We start from the raw sequence: 20,215 nt of genomic DNA on the forward strand, positions 1-20,215 counted from the left end.
TGCCAACACACATTGAAACTGCAGACTGCTTTGTCTTTGCTAGGATTTTACCATTTTAGTTGCTGTGTGATAGGTAACATATGGTAAGAAAACACCTCTCTTGCTAGTGAAGACAAGACTATACAGGCATGTCTTCACTATATTTAGCTGATACACTTCTGTATCAAGTTTGTTCTGAGGTTAAGCCAAATATGTAGTGTCCAGTCTATCTGTCCCGAGAGTTATACACTCCAAACACTCAGATTAGCATGTAAAACATGTTTTCTGACAGATGCTAAATTCTACTGTAGAAAAGTCCTCAGTGGTTTGTTCATTGAGCTTTTATACTGAAAAAATCATTTAATTTGTGAGGTCTAAACTAGCCATCCAATGCCACAAAGCAGGATGGAGGACTGAAAAGAGCACAGGTACAATATTAACAGCACTTTCAATTGTTACAACAACACTAGTTTTGTGTGTTCTAGTACTTAAGATTCCAGTGTGTTTGCATAGATCAGTGGTCCCCAACATGGTGCCTGTGGGTGCCATGGCGCCCGCCAGGGCATTTATGTGCGCCCACCTAGTGCCCAGCAATGGACCTGCTGGGGACAGAGAACTCAGGCTGTGGGTGCGGTGTTCTCTGTTCCTGGCAGGTGCGGGGCCTGCCTAGTTCCCAGCAGGGGAGAGAAGCTGTGGCCCCACGCCTGCCAGGGACAGAGAACTCTGGGGCTGCAGGCTGCGGGCACTGATGTTCTCTTTCCCTGGCAGGTGCGGGGGCGCGGCTTAAGCCGGAGAGAAGCTGAGGCCCCGCGCCTGCTGAGGACAGAGAACTCTAGGGCTGCAGGCGCTGGTGTTCTCGGTCCCCGGAAGGTGTGGGGCCCACCTAGTGCCCAGCAGAGAAGAGAATCCAGGGCTGCGGGCACCAGTGTTCTCTGTCCTCGTGGCTTTTCTCCGGCTTCTCTCTTCTCTCTGGATTCATATACTATGTAATATTTAAATGTTTTTTGTATTAATGTACAAATACAAAATAAGCCTTGAAAAATTGTTGGTGCCCGCCACACTCTTCTGAAAACATGAATGTGCTACTGGTCACAAAAAGGTTGGGGACCACTGGCATAGATTAACCATACTAGTTTGCCAAATCCTATTTTAGGAGACATCATTTTTTGTCCCTCAAGAATTGTTTTTATAGCTTGCTTTTTGCAGTGTAAATATTAGTTTAAAACACTTCTAATGAGTTAATTGTGGATTTTGGGACAGTATTTTACTCACAAATTAACTTCTAATTATATTTGGAAGTACTACTCTTCTTTTCCACAAGCAAGCTACGTACATGATTCAGTGAGTAGCTTCTGGCTGTGAGGAAAAAATTCTTTCCTTCCTGAGTTTTCAGGAGGCGTCTGATAGCAGAAATGCTAGCTAGCTAGCAAATGTTCTGCTGTTGAATACTGATCTGATTAAAAAAAAAAAAAAAGTAATGAAGTGAATTCTCAGAAAATAACTTACTAGTGAGACTTGAAATAATATTGGTCTGTACTTAAATGCATGCTTGAGCAAACGGTAGTGAATGACATCTATTTTTTTTCTTCGTTTTGAGGATGACCTAACACTTATGGGGCAGCTTAAGTTTTGCTAGATCTCTTTTTATATAAATGAGTACTAGTTCACTTTTCTCTGTACTTGTCCAGAAGTATCTGCTTATCCCCTCTTAATAGGAGGATTCTTTTTTCTGGAAACATGAGCGAATGAGCTCAGTTGTGAGACTATGGTGGGTGTCTCATTTGTGGTGGTATAACTTTTTAAATTAAGAGAAGTAGTAAGCTTTCAGTTGAGCAGACTGTCATTTGATTATATAAATGTCTTAAGTTATTCCTTTCAGTTGAACTGGTACTTTAAAGAACTCCAGTTCTTTAAAAGTTAAACCCTCAGATGAAGAACAGATGAGACTGTCCTCACTTCTAAAAAGTAAAGTGCAGAGAAAGTTGCAAGGAATAGTCACTCTAGCCTTCATGCAGATATCTTCAGTCAAAAGCAATCACCTGAATATTCAGTGTAGCTGAGCTTGCATGTATTACACAAACCCCTACGTTAACAGAATGCTGTTTGCAAAGTCAGCATTCAAGTTAGTAAATGCCAGAATTAAGGTTGCCTGTACAACCTTAATTTGCCCCTTTATGCATTATGATCTTTAATTCCATTATCACATTGAGCAAACTCAAAAAAAAAAATCCATTATGTGATACCATATTGACACCCATGGGGGTCATCAGCAGGGTTGAAACCTTTAGCCCATTGTGGAGACCTGTACACTTGAGTTAAAGGAGTAACTGGTAGCTGTAGTAAATTATCGTCTATGAATTAGCACTAGAGGGGGGGTGGCTATTTTGCCAGTGGGTTTCACAGATACTTGCTGACAGTGAAGGAATGATTGTGGTGGGGCGGGGGGGTTCCATTTCAGACTCTGGAGGAGAGCGTGCTCTAGAGGACACATTCTTCTGTCCATTCCCCTGAGTGTGATCCTTCCCCCCCCCCCCTTTCCCTCCAGCCAGTCCCTGTTTCTTGCCTACACCTGGCTCCTCATACCAGTCTCATTCTCCTCATCTAGTTAGTCCACTCCTCAGGCTTTTCAACCCACTCCCATTGCCCAGCAAATTCCAGACTCCCTATCCCAGTCAATCTGTTCCAAATCTCTCTTCACTCCCAGTCCCTTGCTTTTGCATGTGATTGATCTTTATATCCAGAAAGATTTGAGAATGTTAAGATTCCAATTTACTAGCTTTTTTTTTTTTTTTTTTCAAAAGCAAACTGGGGGAAAAACAACAACCCAGAAAACAAATTCCACCATGTGGAACCATAGTGACCCCCCAGCTTTGGTCATCTGCAGGGTTTGGGCCATTGGATGGGATTCACAGCTATTTGCTGATCAGAGGGGAGAGTGTAGAGATTCAAGACTCTTGGGTTCAGTTCCAGGATCTAGAGGGGAGTGTGCTCTAGTGATTTAGAACCTTCTGCCTATATTCTCCTCCCCCCCCACCCCACAATTCCTCTGCTTCTTTTCAATCCCCTCACTTCTGCATTCTACATCAGGCTGCTTTCTTTTTCAGCTGGGTGCCAGTAGGAGATACATTGAGACCCTGGGAAGCCCGTGTCCCTCCTCTCACTTCTGGTGTCTAGTACCACAGTAACCCAGTACAGCCATTGCAAGGAGGGTCCTTCTCAGCCTTACACAGAATGTGCTCCATTGCTCTATGGGGATTGTGCTTGTGCAGTCAATTCATACATAGGAGCTGTGCAGGGCTGGAGCATGCTCTGTATGGACAGAATACCTGGCTGCTGAATTCTCCAAACTCTTAATTCTCTACAGAGCACGTTCAAACAACTTTTCAAAGACCCATAACTTGAGCCCAAATTTGGGCTCTGTTTCAGAGGACTGCAAGATGCCTATTCCTGACCCCCTTCCCAAATTTCATGTCCCTGCTCCAAAGCATGGAGGTATTAGTGTCTCGGATTCTTACAATGCATTTGTTAACATGAACTGAATAATGTTGGTCCTTAATCTCGCTCTTGGAAATGGCTGAACCACTCTTGCTGAGGGTTTTTGAAAATATTCAGCCTGAGGCAGATGCCGGACATTCAACATTTGGGTTGAAATTTTCAAAGTTTGCCAGAGTTATAAGCAATTGAAAACACCATCTTACAATAGAAAACATTAGGCAGCCTTAACTACAGATGTTGCTGCCTCCACTACTTGTTTTTAACAAGGCTTACTTGCCAATGGTAAGTAGGAGTGCTCCCAGGTAAATGTGCAGGTCTAAGACATTCTGGCAAACTTGACTTTTCATAGACAAATGATACCTGTGCAGGGGATTTTGATTTTGAAAATTTTGATTACAAATGTAAAAGTCATTTTGAGTCCAACAGAGCTATGAATAACAAAGCAGGCTCTACAAGTTTCTGTCTTGCTTGTATCGCTCAGGTAACTTTTTCAAGACCTATTTTATAAGATTAGGGAATAAAATGGGTAGGATAAGATGCAAAAACCACTAACTGCATTCGGTATCCAAAGATTCCCATGTTTGAAAGGAATCATGATGGTAGTGTTTCATGTTGAGGTATATGCTTCGATCTAACTTTAAGGAACAGGTTGCAACTTTACTGTCAAATCATGTTGAGGCGTTTCTTACCCTGGAAGGAATTTTGGAGTTCTACATTGTATTCAACCTCCTTCAACACCAGCGGAGGGCAACAAAAATCCAGCAGAGGGCAACAAAAATGATTAGGGGGCTGGAGCACATGACTTATGAAGAGAGGCTGAGGGAACTGAGATTGTTTAGCCTGCAGAAGAGAAGAATGAGGGGGGATTTGATAGCTGCTTTCAACTACCTGAAAGGGGGTTCCAAAGAGGATGGATCTAGACTGTTCTCAGTGGTAGAAGATGACAGAACAAGGAGTAATGGTCTCAAGTTGCAGAGGGGGAGGTTTAGGTTGGACATTAGGAAAAACTTTTTCACTAGTAGAGTGGTGAAGCACTGGAATGGGTTACCTAGGGAGGTGGTGGAATCTCCTTCCTTAGAGGTTTTTAAGGTCAGGCTTGATAAAGCCTTGGCTGGGATGATTTAGTCGGGTTTGATCCTGCTTTGAGCAGGGGGTTGGACTAGATGACCACCTGAGGTCCCTTCCAACCCTGAGATTCTATGATTCTATGTTTTCTTGCCACACAATCATCAGAGTTTTAAATCCCAGGTTTCGGCTACTGTCCTAGCTACAGCATGGATAGGACTCATGTTAAATCAAGTCAATGCAAGTTAATCAGCTGAGCTTGCTGTGGATCAGCATGAGGATGCATACTTTACCCTCTTAGGTAGAGGAAAGGAGATGGAGTTACTTCCAACGCTCCCAGGCCCACCAGTCTCACAATCAAGAGGCTGGGACTGGGAATCACATGGGATTACTACATGGCAATGTGAATTACTAGTGCCTATAATGGCCTTGAAATTTCTCAACTTCTACAGCATGCTTTAGGAATCTTAAGAATGAGAGAATTCCTTATGGCTTCACTAAAGTGTTAGCATTTAAAATCTCAGTGGATGGACTAGCAAATTTTACTTTTCTTAGTAACCAAGTTTGGCTGTGACAGTAAATGTTTTTTGGCAACTAATGCAATTAAACCTGTCTGTCCATGAGATTACTGTAGGATGAAAACAGGTGGGTAATTCTGTTAATTCATATAAATGAGAATTACTGAAATTGAATTGATTCCAGAAACGTACTTTAGTGCTGCTGCTAAAATTTGGGTTTTTAATCACTGTTTTCATGCTGTTAGATAAAACTGACTGCTGATGAATGTAATAGTCTCTTTTTTCAGATTGAAGAAAGATAGGGAGGTCTTGCTGTAAGTGAAGTTTAAAAAAAGGAAAAAACCAAAACACACTCCACGAAACTTATTAAATGAGCATATGATTTTTAAACAGACGAAATGAAACCTGATCCTTTTTCCATTAGACTTACTTAGGAATTCAATTCTGCTGTAGAAAGACTAGGTAACCAGTGTACAGCCTTACTCAACAGGTATTCAATTATCCAGTGTACTCCCATTTATCCAAATAGCATGGCAGGATATGGATTTTAGTTGGATAATAGGGTGTTTGGATAATCGAGAGGGAATTGAATAAGGAGTGTGGGAAACACAAGTAAGATGTCAGACTACACAGTAATTTATTGTAAAATGCACCTTTATTGAAAAGTAGACAAATGTGAACTTTGCTAGAGAATACTAGCTTGCACAAAGCAATCACAGTAATCAGCTACAATATGGCAAAGAACTCTGTTATAGCAGCTTTCTTTTTATTGTGCTATTTAATTTTCTGTTGCCTGCATGCATAACTTTCAGAGGAGCAAGGTGTGCATGTAGTCAGTGTTCGGACTCTCCATCCCAAGTTAAAAACCTATTAAGTACAGCAACTGGTTCAGAGGCTGTCAGTACCTGATCCGAAGGTCCTGCTACCTTTGGTGACTCCTTATCCTCTTCAGCTGAGTCCACTAATTCTGTGTTGATCTTGAATATTCACAACAGCTCACCATAACCTTCATCCTGAGTATCACAGCCCCTCCTATTCCTGGACAGCCTTTGTTTCCCAACTTGTCTGCTCAGCAATTGCATGCAGGGCATCTTGTTTCCTTAATTTCCTGGGAAACTCTAACCAGCTCAGCCTTGGGTTCATGTAGGACCTTTTTTCTCCCCCAACACCTGGCTGTTTCATGCTGAAGCCTGGACCACAATTCAGCCAATAGACAGCAGTCACCTTTTATTGTTAGCATCTTAATTTAATCTGTGAGGGTCAGTAGCATGTGTGTGGTGAGGACGTTAGCCGACAGGTTAGCCCTGTACAAATGTCCAAGGATTGCTAATGTTCCTTGATCTATAGGTTGGAGTTTTGATGTTAGTAGGCAAAAATAAACACTAGACACCATCAGCTGAAATGAGCTGATCAGAATCATTGTCTATAAAGAGACTATCATGCTGTGGGAGGTCTAATGACCACAAACCCATTCCGACAGCTAGGACAAAGTTGGAGTGGAACCAATGTTAAAAAAAATGGTGGCATTCACCAATTGACTTTGTGTAGTGTGGGACACAGGAAATATATGCATCTGAAGCATCGGGGACACCTGGACTTGCTGATCACAAGCAGCTTTAGACCGTGTATTCCTGTGTCATTTGTACAACACATTAAGTCTGTTCTTTTTCAAACCAGGGATGAACTTCTCAGACCAACATGCAAGTGTCTTCTGAAAGCATTTTCCAGAATGTCTGCTTTGACCTCGTCATAGATCTGGTCAGCCTTCAGACCCTCTCTAACTGCATCCGTTCACACACTATTTTTCTAAATGGGGCTATGTTTGCCATGCAGGAAGACAACAGTTAATCAGCAACAGACAGCTGACTTATATCATGCTGCTTCTTGAAATGACTTAGCCATTTCTCACCGCTACCAAAAGCGGTGTCCACACCATTAATATTTTGATGGAAATGGATAGCTTTTTGCTTTAATATAGTTAACGGAACACCTGTTTGTCAACCTATTTTGAATAAACCAAGTGCCTCGTCTTTGCCCCTCATATTCTTGCAGTGACTGGGATCATCTGGGTGATCCATAATAGAGGCATACGCTCTCTCAACTTCTCATGCACTGTGACTATTGCATACTGTGGCATTGCTGATGCAGAACTTTTGGACCACATGTACAATCCACTCCCTGTTGTCAGTGCACTTTAATATTCTTGGTTTCTGCTCATTATTGAGAATGGGGTGTTTTGTCAACTTAAATTCATGTATTCAGAGACATGCCTTAAACTGCCTGATTTTTATGCTGTTCCTGAGTAGCTGCTTGTCACGGAGTGTGGGGGAGTCAGGGCCCTGCACCCCTGTCTTCCTGCGATTCGCCATGACTCTCAGCCAGCCAGTAAAACAGAAGGTTTATTTAGACAACAGGAACACAGTCCAAAACAGGTTTTGCAGGCACAGACAACAGGATCCTCCCCAGTTAGGTCCATCTTTGGGGTCCCAGGAGCATCATAGCCCCCTTGGGGGGTCAGAGCCCTGTCTGTGCTTCCCTCCATTCCCCAGCCACCTCCTGAAGCTCCTCTCACTCTTCAGCCATTGTTCAGCTTCCAGGGCAGAGGTGTCACCTGGCCTCTAACCCCTTCCTGGGTTCTCAGGTTACATGCTCAGGTATTCTCTCTACAGCCAGTCTCCCATCCCCCAATGCAGATCGTCCTCCCAGGCCAACACCCCCCATTCAGCATTCACAGACCACAGTAAGAACAGTCCCACTTTAGCAGTGAGACAATCAGCAATTACTGAACTGGCAATTTTTTAAAAATTGCTGCTAATGTGCTAATTGGTACATAATGTGGCATGTGTCTCATGGTGGGGGACAAGGAAGGGATTCAGGTAATGAGATGGTTAGGGTTTTGGATAAATGGGAGTAAACTGTATCTGAGGACGTTGGTAACAGTCTTATTACTTTTCTCTTTTTGCAGGGCTCACAAAAGCTAGGAGTTCCTTCTGTTTGCGCCTCAACAGACTTGTTTAGTTCTAAGTAGAATTTTGACAGTTACATTTGTGAAACTCAACTTAGGACAATAGGATTGCACAGGTATAATAGAATCTTCTGGCCTGCAGAATTTCTTACTAAGAATAAGTGATACAGCACAAATTGATGCCCAAGTCCCACAGGGAGTTTGTAGGGTTGATGGTTAGAAAAACGGTTAAAATGAGCAAATTTTGATCTGGAGTCAGACAAACATGGAACCTCACAATGCCACTTCAGCAGACTCATTCTTCAGAGTAGATCCATACTTCAGAGTTTTTTTCCCTAAGCTGAAATACTAATACTCAAGTCTCATGTTGTTAAATCATATTGCCCTAACACAATGTAAATAGGCTTTTTACAATTTCACAAAAAATGCACTAGTTTGCATACCACAGTAAAAGATTCTATATCTTTTTTTTGTTCCAGTGGTCCCCAACCTTTTTGTGGCCAGTAGCACATTCATGTTTTCAGAAGTGTGTGTATTATCTGATAATTTTTCAAAGCTTATTTTGTATTTGTACAGTAAGTAATACAAAAACATCATATTTAATATTACATAATATATGAATCCATAAGATAAAAAGGGTAATAATTAAATCGGCAGTTACTCTCACCTTACCGTGTGAATTTGCTCTTTATCTACCTGTAAGAAAAATTAAGGAGTTTTTACAAAATAAATATCATAAGCAGTTTTCATCTTATTTTAAAATAAAACATTGTTGAACTGCTGGTTCAAATATATTTATTATTCTTTCTTTAACATAGAATGAAGCTTGCAGCCCCGGAGTTCTCTGTCCCCGGCAGGTGCAGGGCCGCAGTTTCTCTACAGCTTAAGCTGTGGCCCCGCCCCTGCCAGGGACAGAGAACACCGGTGCCTGCAGCCCCGGAGAAGCCGGAGAGAAGCCTGGGCCCCATGCCTGCCAGGGACAGAGAACACTGGCGCACGCAGCCTGCAGCCCCAGAGTTCTCTGTCCCCAGCAGGCATGGGGCCGAGGCTTCTCTCCGGCTTAAGCCGCAGCCCCGCACCTGCCAGGGATCGAGAACAGCGGCCCCTGCAGCCCTGGAGTTCTTTGTCCCCGGCAGGCATGGGGATGCGGCCTCTCTCCCCTGCTGGGCACTAGGCGGGCACACATAAATGCCCCGGTGGGCGCCATGGCGCCCACAGGCACCACGTTGGGGACCACTGTTTCTTTCTATGAAAGATTAACCTGTGATCCTCTAGTGTCTAGAAAGGTCTCAGGAATAAAACCTATGGGGGGAAATGGTAACAACTTCACGATATGGCAAAGGAGGAAAAGTGGTTTTATGACTCTAATATTCAAAACAAGTTGGTCATGCTGGCTTTATTTAAGGGGCTGAGGGATAGGTGGGGAGATCGTTTCCCTTTTCAGAGGCCTTTCATTAGTCCAGCTTCTGTCTAAGGATACTCCTGGTGCATTGGCTGAAGCAATTCATTCAAAAGTGATATGTTACCTCTGGAATGTTTTTTGGCACCTGATGACTCTGGGGAGTAAGGTGCCTGCTTGGGACATAACTCAGTTCCTTGTGGAGAGCTCCAGAATAACCTGACTTTGGTCATGTGGCCACCCACTTCCCATTATCTTTACGGAAGTAGTTACTTCCACTCACAGATAATAGAAATGAATGCTTTGGGAACAAAGTGATAGCCATTACGTATAAATGTTTTAATCTTAAAATATTACACTGTATATTAATGCATCCGTACAGCTACTGTATACCTGTTTATTGTATCAGTAACACGATGCACCAAGTTGGTGTTTTCCCTGAGGATGAACCACCTTTGTGGTGTGTTGCTATGGCAACTGCCTTCACAGCTGCCTCAAGGTCACTCATCGCTCATAGCTTAGAGAGTGGATTTTGTTTAACAAAATATCAACGCCCAACAGATAATACAGTTAATCGTCTTTTTGCTGCTTTATGCAAACGGTTTGTTAAACTAGATACATGATGATCACTATGGATTAAAAGTAATTATATTTAAGTATCACTTAATTTAGCAACAAAGCAATTTAAAATGATGCATTAGCCTTCTAAGAAACGTATCTCACTACTTATGCCAAATATGCACCCATTAATACAAAGTTCTCAAATTTAGAGAACTATAGGAAAACAGAGGTAACCAGTATCACGCATAAGCAAACAGATTCTTTTACTCAACATAAATTATTTACTGTTTTCCTTCTAATACTTTCAAATAGTTTCCAAATCACTGAGTCACTAACTTTAGTAAACATTTTTGACCAATGAAATAGAGATAAAAATATGAATAGTGCATAAAAGCATGGGCTAACTTGTAAATAGCAGTGAGTAGTCAACGTTCTAGAAATGAGAAGCGCAACCAGTAAACGATTTCTCCACATATCACACTATACTTACTGTTCCTTAAATATCCAAATATTGAGGGCTTGAGTATTTAATCAGGCTCTCTGCCAAATTTACTCAGAGTATACTTTTTAAAAAGGAACATCAGACTTTAGAATTTTTTCAGTGGAAGAGATTGACATACTCATCTTAAAATAGTTGTCACAATTTAAAGTCTTATACAGGTAGGAGAAAACTGGTCACCTAAAGTTTGTTTCACACATACGACTTAGTAAGCCATGTTATACAGCCCAAATCTTGGGGGGGGGGGAGACACGACCATAGCAATTCAAGTACTGTTTTCCCTGACTTCTCCGTGTTTGTAGAATGCAACATAGTTGTTAATAAAAGGCCCAGCTTATTAACAGGCGTAGTGGCCTTGTGAACACAAGCCAGATGTGAGAACTATTCCTTATAAAACCAATAAGAGAACAATTTTTCTCCATTCTATCAAGCGCCATAAACTCATCTAACCATTCCATCATATCACTGGGAACTTTAGGTGATTTGATCCCTAATCCTATATCCTATTATGTGGGCCAGAGTGTCCATGCCAGTCCTCTTGCAGTATTGGGGATGCTGGACTTTGATACATGCCCTTTTGCCTCTGTCTCCCTCATGAATCCTGATGGGAATTCCATGGAGGAGACTTTTTTTCTCCCTTGGAAGTAGGAAGTTAAATAGAGATGTCCTGTAGCATCTGACCTCACTAGAATTGTTTGTCTCATTTGTTCCCCAGATGCATGTTGAGTACTCTGGATAGATGTTGAATATGAATATATTCATATAATTTTTTTCTATAAGGACCATAGTTACTGATATTAACTATTAAAAAAGCAGTAATAAGCTACAGAATAAAATATTAAGGAACTGATGCCCTCCCAGACCCCCCAAAAAGTATACCATCCTGCCTGTTGCTCTGACCTAGAGATTACTTACCTCCATGTCTAGCTTCACATGCTCAAGCAGTGGCCATATCCTAGAACTCTTCCTTCACTTTCTCCCTTACCAACTTTGTAAGATCTCTTCTCTATCCAGGCATCCAAAATTTCACCCTAGCCTTCATCTTCTGTCTAGATTGCTTAATTGCCCCCCACCAATTCTATACAAAACACAGCTGCTAAAATCTGCCTTGCCCACTTTTCTCTGATCACATCAACCCCATTTTAACTCCTTCCTCTTACTATATCAAGGCCTTCTTTGTCCTCAACGTCAACCCCTTTCATGTTTGTCCATCCCTAGGTGTCTGCTCATACTGTCATTCCAGCCTCCACCATTTCTCCAGTACTACTGTGCCTGACATATAGTTATACTTTTGTACCATTTTCTATGCTGCTGCTACTCATAGAGCTACCTGTCCTAATTAATTTGTATAACTGCTATTCTCTGCTTCATACCTCATCACAAGACTATGTCTCTACCAATTTTGTAAGAAATCAACCAGTTAGCAATGGCTTGAGTGGGAGATGGAATTTGAAACTTGGTCTAGATAACTTCTAAAAATTGCAAATGTAGGTAAACACGTGGTGGGAGCAGGCAGAGAGGAATAGTTAAATCCATCTGTGACTGTCTTAGGGTTCCTCCCCACTTTATGAGGTGTGGGGAGGGAAGGCCTTAACAGCGAGTCTCGGAGCCTGGGTCAACTGACTCAATATACAATGTAGACGTTCTCACTCAAGTTGGAGTCTTGCTGTTTAGATGTATCCAGTGATTATAAGGTCTTCCAGGTGGGCAGTGTGTACATTGCCTAGTAAAGTGGGGCCTTCATCCTGCTTGGAGCCTCTGAATGCTTTGCCATTAACAGGTAATAGCTTCACCTTACAAAACTTCCCCTATTAATACCCCACTTCCCACATTCTTGAGATAGTGAGGACAGTGATAAAAGAAGCAGGAGAAGAAGATTACATCTCAAGCTGCTTCTAAACCATTAAACTTCTGTAATTGGCAGCTCTCAAAATTTGCATTCAGACTTGACAGCAGATTTCTCGTTTCTGGGATGATGGAGGGAAGTGAGGCAGTAGCATGTTCTCAGTAACAGCCATTATCCTATTTTTAGAGCTAGTCATTGTGGCAGGTAACCAGTGTGACTACTTTGAATAACAAACACTTTTATATACTGTAAGGATAGATATAAGACTAAGGGCTAGTTTACACTAGAAGTGCTACAGTGATGCAGCTGGTGAAGACATTTTATGCCGACGGAGAGAGCTTTCTTGTCCACATAATAAAACCACCTCTGCAAGAGGCAGCAACTATGTCGGAGGAAGAAGCTCTCCTGCCAGTATAGCGCAGTCCACACTGATGCTTAGGTTGGTGTAACTTACTTGGGGTGGGGGTGGGCGAGAGCACTTATTCACACCCCTGAGGGACATAAGTTTATACTGAAATAAGTGCTAGTGTGTACAAGCTGTAAGTGATAAGTATGTATAACTGAAAATTTACAAAATGTACTCACCAACCCTGTGCTAGGACTACTGAATGAAAAACTAGTTTACTTTCTCATCAGAAATCACTGTTGCTAGGCAGGTAGAATTTTGCAAGTCTGTAGACTGTCTAGTCACTTGGTATTGTACTTACTATGCCGTATTTCGAAGACTCTTCATTTACTTAAATAAACTTTCCTCATGAGTTCTGATACATTATTACATCCTCCTTTGACTACAAGTGACAGTTCTGTATTATAATTCTTGAAGATCAGCAGCTTTATATGCATCCTCATTCTGTGAAATTTAAAACAAAAGTTATTTGGCACAAATATGGAATATTTGAGACCTACCAAGCAACTATTACCTGAATTCCATAATTTAGCCCATTTAAAATGGTGGTAGATTTCCATGTCGTTGACTACATGGAATATATAAAATGTATCCTGTTTTCCATCTGAGAGAACAAACTCACTTCCACCATTCTCCCCTTCCTTTAATAACTATTCCCATCTGCATTATAACATAATGCTGCAAGTAATCAAGTATTAACTATTTTCTCATAGCTACGCTATCCACCTTTAGACAAAGCAATAAAAATGGCTGAGACACTGTCAGAAACTAACCTTTTCCCCCAGAAACTTGCTGGGGATTGGGGTTGGGGGCTTGCCTGCTCCTCAGCTTGAATGCTGGGTGGGCGGAGTGGGGCGAGCCAAACCTTAAACAGAATGTTGTGCAACTTTAAATGAGTATGTTCTCTAATAGATCAGCAACCTAATAACAAAACAATGTTAACCAGGATGACTTTAAGTGAGGAATTACTGTAGAAGTTTACCCTCTTCCATTATAGAGGGATGACTGATAAATGGCTCCATGTCTAGTTGGCAGCCAGTATCAAGTGGTGTGCCCCAAGGGTCGGTCCTGGGGCCAGTTTTGTTCAGTACCTTCATTAATGATCTGGAGGATGGCGTGGACTGCACTCTCGGCACTATAAACACCAAGCCATTCACTATGAATGGCTAGCCAACTACAAAAGCAGTTTCTCTTCCCTTGGTGTTCACACCTCAACTACTAGAAGAGGGCCTCATCCTCCCTGATTGAACTAACCTCGTTATCTCTAGACTGATTCTTGCCTGCATATTTATACCTCCCTCTGGAAATTTCCACCACCTGCATCTGACGAAGTGAGTATTCACCCACGAAAGCTCATGCTCCAATACTTCTGTTAGTCTATAAGGTGCTACAGGACACTCTGGTATTTGTGAGGATGATCTGTTAGTCCAACCCTCTCCTTTTATGGAGTACTGGAGACCCAAAGCAAAACTTCTGACGAAAATGTATTAGCCATTAGGATGGAAAACAAAAGAAGCATCCTTTTGAGAGAATACATTTTGAATGGTGGCAAAAAAAGACCATTTTGATTATCTTGGCTGTGTACTCGATTTCTCTACTAACACAAGGAAGCAACAACACTAAGTTTATGGTAAATTACTTGGTGTATATGTTTAAAGGATTAAAAATACACCCGTAACGTGCTAGAATAACATTAGTTTTTTTCCTCCTACCAGTGTAGTTTAACAGGCAATTAAATATGCTGCTATTTAAAAACAAAAAACCAAACCCCCCTACTTCTGTAGCAACAACTATCCACCAACTTTCAGAGGGAAGCATGTCCTTTTATTTAGGGATGTGTCATAATTAATCTATTCTGTAGTCTAAATAACTTGAGAGTAATACAGTGAGCTGGAACACTTCTGAGCTATCTAGACTAGGAAAAGTTGGTGTGTTAACTTAAACTACGTGGCCTGTGTTTACACAAGGTCTTAACATCTTTTTAACCTGGCTTAACAAAACAGTCCTGGAGAGAGACTAGATTAAAATCACTCAACAAACCAAAACTCTTCTGAAGGGAGCACTAGTCTTTCATGGCAGACTTGAGAAACCAGACAAAAGCTGTATTTGCTTCTCTGTTGTCCAGGCATTTAAAAAGACTCCCCATTAAAAATATCAGCTGCAGCTTTTACTTAACTAGAGCGGTATAATAGATATTTACTACATTTAATTGCAAAAAAATAAACTATTTATTTATATTTCCCTGTTTAACATTTGGTTAACCTGAATATAGAACTGGTTCTTAGTTCACATGCAGAAAACACAAGACATCGATGTGAATAAGGGTTTTCATACCGTTCCCTTAAGCTGATCCTGTGTTACGGGTATTGAGACATTTCCTCCCCGGCTGCTTTGGATCTCTGGACTATTTCTAGGAACTCTTCCTGGTTGAAGACTGTTGAAAATCAGCAGGTGCCTATATAAAGACTTGAGTTTAAAAATTTTGGCTGTTTGCAGTTTCTTTAACACATTCCTATTAGACAGCTCTGACTTAAAAATAAAATAACACAGCTGAGACAGGAGTACTTGTATATTTCAACTTTCACATCAAGTAGTCACCTTTGGGGCCTAGTCCCTTTAAAAACAAAACACACTTTTTGCCCTTCTTTCTAGTTCTCATAGTCATTACTCAGCTTTCTACATTGGAATGAACATGCTCCTGCTGATCAGCATGAGTTAAGAAAAGATCAGTCTTCCATCCAAGGCCCTAAAGTGTCCTATTGCACAGCATTTACCTCATTTAGTACTCAATAGGTCTCTTCCACAATGATCTTTGGGGTTCCTATATACTAATAAAAGATGTTTTCTTAGTTTCATAGCCAAGTTTTTCTTTTGATGCAAGAGATTTTGTAGTGTCTTTAAGGGAAGGTGGACTGACTTCATATTAGGAGTGTTTACCTAAATTCTAATTTGCATTTAATAAAGATTTTCTTACCCCTTTCCCCTTAAATTTAATATTGGGGGCTGGCATAGAAGTTTGCTAGTGCATATTCCTTCATACAACTTGCTACAATGCTCCCCTTTTCCAAACTAATTGTTCAGCACATCCCTTACCAAGCTATATAACTTCATGAACACTAAATATTAAATTCACTGTAGCACTTCAATTTAATACTCAAGGGCAAGATAACACCTAATACCTAACTCTTAGTTTATGAAAGACTTTGAACAAATTTTATTTGATGAAGGAAGCTAATTGTCCCCTCCTGTGTCCCTGCTCACTACACTTTTCAATTCCTTTTGATTTTACACCTCTATGCCTATTCAGTTTGAAGTATAGATATCAGAGATAAGGTTGGCAACTTTTTAATCATACAAAACTGAACACCCTTGTCCTGCCCCTTCCCACAGGCCGTGCCTCCTTTCACTCCATCCCCCTGCCTCTATTGCTTTCTTGATCACTTTCACCAGGCTGGGGCAGGGGCTAGGGGTGTGTGAGGGGCTGAGGGCTCTGGCTGGGGCTGTGCCCTCCAGGATGGGGCCACAAATGACGGGTTCAGGGTGGGGGTGAGGGCTCCGGTTGGCGGTGCAGGCTCTGGGGTGGGGCCAGAGACGAGGGCTTTGGGGTGCGGGAGGGGGCTCAGGGCTGGAGCAGGGGGTTGAGGTGTGGGCTTTGGGGTGGCCCTGGGGATGAGGAGCTTGGGGTGTGGGAGGGGGTTCAGGGCTTAGGCAGGGAGTTGGGGTGTGGGCTTTGGGAGGGGGTTGCTGGGGGGAGGGGAGGGCGGGGGTTGGGCTGCAGGCTCCAGCTGGGCAGCACTTACCCTCAGGCCACTCCTGGAAGCGGCCAGCGTGTCTAGCTCCTAGGCGGAAGGCCAAGGCATCTCTGCACACTGCCTGTGCCCACAGGCATTGCCCCTGCAGCTCCCATTGGCTGTGGTTCCTGACCAATGGGAGCTGTGGAGCAGGCACTTGGGGCAGGGGCAGTGTGTGGCGCACCTATGGCCACCCATGCGCCCAGAAACCAGGCATGCCAGCCACTTCTGGGACCTGCCCCTTATCCACGCTCCTGCCCCCAGACAGACCCCTGGGACTCCCATGCCTATCCAACTGCACCCCTGCCTCCTGACAGGACCCCCAGAACTCCCGACTCATCCAACCCCCCCAGCTCCTTGTCCCCTGACTATCCCCTCCAGAGGCTCCCCCTCCCTCCTTGATCCCTGTCCCCTGGCTGTCCTGACCCCTATCCACCCCCCATCCCCTGACAGACCCCGGGACTCCCATGCCCCATCCAACCCCGCCTCCCTGACTGCCCCTCCAGAGACCCCCTCACCCCCATCCAACCCGCCCAGGATTCCAACCCCCCCTGCCCTCTGTCCCCTGACTGCCCCCACCCTGCCCTGGACCCCTTACCATGAGGCTCCAAGCAGAGCCAGATACACTGCCTCGTGGGAGCATGCATCCCCGCCCCTCAGAGTGCTGTGCATGCGGCGGCAAGGCTCCAGTTGAGCGGGGAGCATGTCTGCCTCCCCGCGGAGTCAAACGCTGCCCCGCGGGAGCATGTAGCCCCGGCCCCCAGAGCGCTGCGTGCGTGGCGGCAGGGCTCCAGGGGAGGGGGGAAGACCGGGGAGGGGCCAACGGCTTGCTGCGCTTGGCCGGGGGCTCAGGCCTGGGAGCGCGGACCCTGTGGCTTGCCGTGCCGGGAGAGTGGGGCTATCTGCCCATCCCGTGCACACACCTATGCCTCTGCTCCCTGCCCCCGCGGGGGGAGTGGAGGGCAGAGGAGAGCGGGCCGGGCTGGGCAGGATTTTTAATGGCATGCTGGAGTCCCTGCAGGCAGTAGCATGCCATTAAAAATCGGCTTGCGTGCCTTCTTTGGCGTGCGTTCCGTGGGTTGCTGACCCTGGGGTAGACCTATTTAGTACCAAAGTTTCTGGATCCTCCAGGTCAGCCTCATTTGGCACTGCAGTTCTGGCACTGCTGATGCTGTGCTGCAGTCCTAGTCTGGCCCAAGGTCCTTGGGTCCTGTTGGATTGATCTGGATTTGGTGCTTTGGTCCCAGCACAATTGAAGTGGTGCAGGGATCCCTGGATCTCTTTGGGAACCAAGCACCATTCATTCTGTGTGGGTGTGTTTTTAAAATAAATGGCGCCAAAGTGTCCTGATCTTTTGGGATTTGCTGAGTTGATATTCTTAAATCTGTGCTTCCTAGCCAGATCTCATAAAATGACTGAAAAGTGATTTCTATCTGTAGATTATTCCCAGAACTTGTGGATATTTAATTTAGGCCCAGTGGAACCTAGAACAACCTCTGTTGGCTCTGAATTTCTAACACAGATGCCCTTGGCTGCTGAGATGCACTGAGACCTTGGAACAGCAGTCCAAGGCTTATATTAACAGTAGCCCCTGCGTGCATACTGAGTCATATTCATTTCTGTGCCACTTGTTGACTTTGAAAATGTCAAAGACTTAGAAAATATTAAGGTTACTATTGTCTTAAGACATAGAGGTTCCAAAAAAACGCTTTATTAGCGTCTGCTGCGCTTTTGTCCGTCAGTGCTGGATCACTAACTCTTTGGGCTTGTTCTATTTATGTACTGACATTGATTTTTTTTATGTGTGTGTGGAAAGTTCTGCAAATGACCTTTCTCACCTCTATACTAAGTTTTTGCTCTACTCTCAAGCCCTAATTTTTTTCTAGGCTTATCTGGAGCATTAAGGATGTCTGGAAGGTTTGTCGTTTACCACTTTGACTGGTGTGAGCTAGTAAAGTGCTCATCCAAATCAAATGGTTCTTAGAACATATGTCTGTGCAGGAGTTTTCTCAAGTCCCCAGAAGGTGTTTCAGAACTTTCAGCAGGATTGCTAATGGAGTCATGCACTTAATTCAGTGGTACAGGGGAAACTCTGAATCCAAAGAGTATCTTAATTTCATCTTTTGGTCTCTTTTCTTGTAACCTCAGCGTAGGGGGAGTCTAAATCTTCTCTTTGGGAGATTTGACCTGTATCCTCAGGCCTTGAGGCTGATGAGTACCATGTAACGTTTTATGTGTTGTTTCATGCTCTTTAGTGGCAAATTAGATAGCAATTGCTACTTAGTGAACATTTTTTTCATGTGCTTACTTTAAATATTTAGTACAAAAATGGTTTTCATATATAGTAAGTGTTATATTGTAAAATATTAACATGGTCAGAGTTTTGAGTAACTGAATTGTTTATCTAAAGTGCCTGGTGTGAGTAAATGCTAGCATTTTTGATACAGAAACTATAGAATTGATTTATTTAGTTGCAAGAACTTGCTGATCTTTAATCTCTCTTCAAATATTACATTGCTCCTGGGCAATAAAATGCATGTGATTAGGCGTTCAGAAATCAAATGTATTAGTTAATTCTCTGTGAGATCTGTGCAGCTGGACTTTTAACTCAGGGTTTCTCTTCATGTACAGTTTTACAATGATGTAGCTGCACTGCTGTAGTACTTTAGTGAAGACACTACTATGCCGATGGGGGAGCATCTGCTGGTGCAGTTAATTCACCTTCCTGATAGGTGGTAGGTAAGTCGATGGAGAAGTTCTCCCATCAACATAGCACTGTCTACATGGGGAGGTTAGGTATAACTGTGTCACTCGGTTTTGGATTTTTCATACTCTTGAGCAACGTAGTTATACCGGTATAGGTCTGTAGTGTAGACCTGGTCTAAGGCTTTTTTAAAAGTGGAAATTCAGTAAAGTAATACCAATAAAACTTTTTAAAACTCTCTAATTGTTCTGCACACTGTGCTACATGCCTCACCATTAAGCATTCTGTATGTTAAATAGGCTTCATTGGCATTCATGAAACCCAGGTGGAGGGAGGCGGTGGGGAGGATCAAGCCACAATGAGGAAAGGGAAGGGGGGGAAAGCAGTGAGCGAGTGGGGGAGGAAGGGAATTCCGGTGCTCCTGCTGTAGCATCCGTTTTTCAGAAATTCAAAAGTTGGCAACCTTACATCCAGGTGCTGTAAATTTGGACATTGGCAAAAATCAGGGGGAAAAAATAGTCATGTTGCTATACCCTGCTTCTGCCAAAAGGTCTTTGTTTTGTTGTTTTGGGGCGGGGGCTATTTAGGAGAAGTGTGATCTTAGTCAGGCAGAAAATCCAGAAAGTGCTCAAACTATTTTTGAACAGAAAACCACACAAATCAATGCTTGCTGGGAGGGAAGAGAAAATTATGGGCGGGGGGGGGGGGGGAGATGTGTGGTAGGGAGGACAAGGAATGAGAGTGGGACCTGGGAGGGGTGACAAGGAGGTGGCTAGCAGGCCAAGTGGAAGGGATTAGAGGCAGATGTGCCTGTTAGTCCTACATTCTCCCCTCCGGAGATGACCTGTACCTGCCAATAGTGGGGGATGGGAGGCAGAGTGAGGGAAGCACCTTCAGCAGATGTTACTGAGCATGCTGAGTCTGTGTGAGCATGGTCAGCACAAGCCAATCAGCAACTGGGGGAGGGGTGGCGGCACATGACCCCAC

General features: G+C 43.3%; 1 protein-coding gene across 10 annotated transcripts in view; it reads left to right on the forward strand.

Moving 5' to 3' along the window:
• Positions 1-20,215, forward strand: part of NCOA3 (nuclear receptor coactivator 3) — a 162,389-nt gene that overhangs the window by 22,946 nt on the left and 119,228 nt on the right. Inside the window, exon 3 of one of the 10 annotated variants that reach the window (XM_039498862.1) lies at positions 19,156-19,263. The exons of the other annotated variants lie outside the window; for them this stretch is intronic. The gene's annotated coding sequence lies outside the window, so the exon portion shown is untranslated. The remainder of the gene's footprint in view (positions 1-19,155; positions 19,264-20,215) is intronic. 10 annotated transcript variants of the gene reach the window in all.

This window comes from Mauremys reevesii, linkage group 13, assembly GCF_016161935.1.
Source record: "Mauremys reevesii isolate NIE-2019 linkage group 13, ASM1616193v1, whole genome shotgun sequence".
NCBI classification, from domain to species: domain Eukaryota; kingdom Metazoa; phylum Chordata; order Testudines; family Geoemydidae; genus Mauremys; species Mauremys reevesii.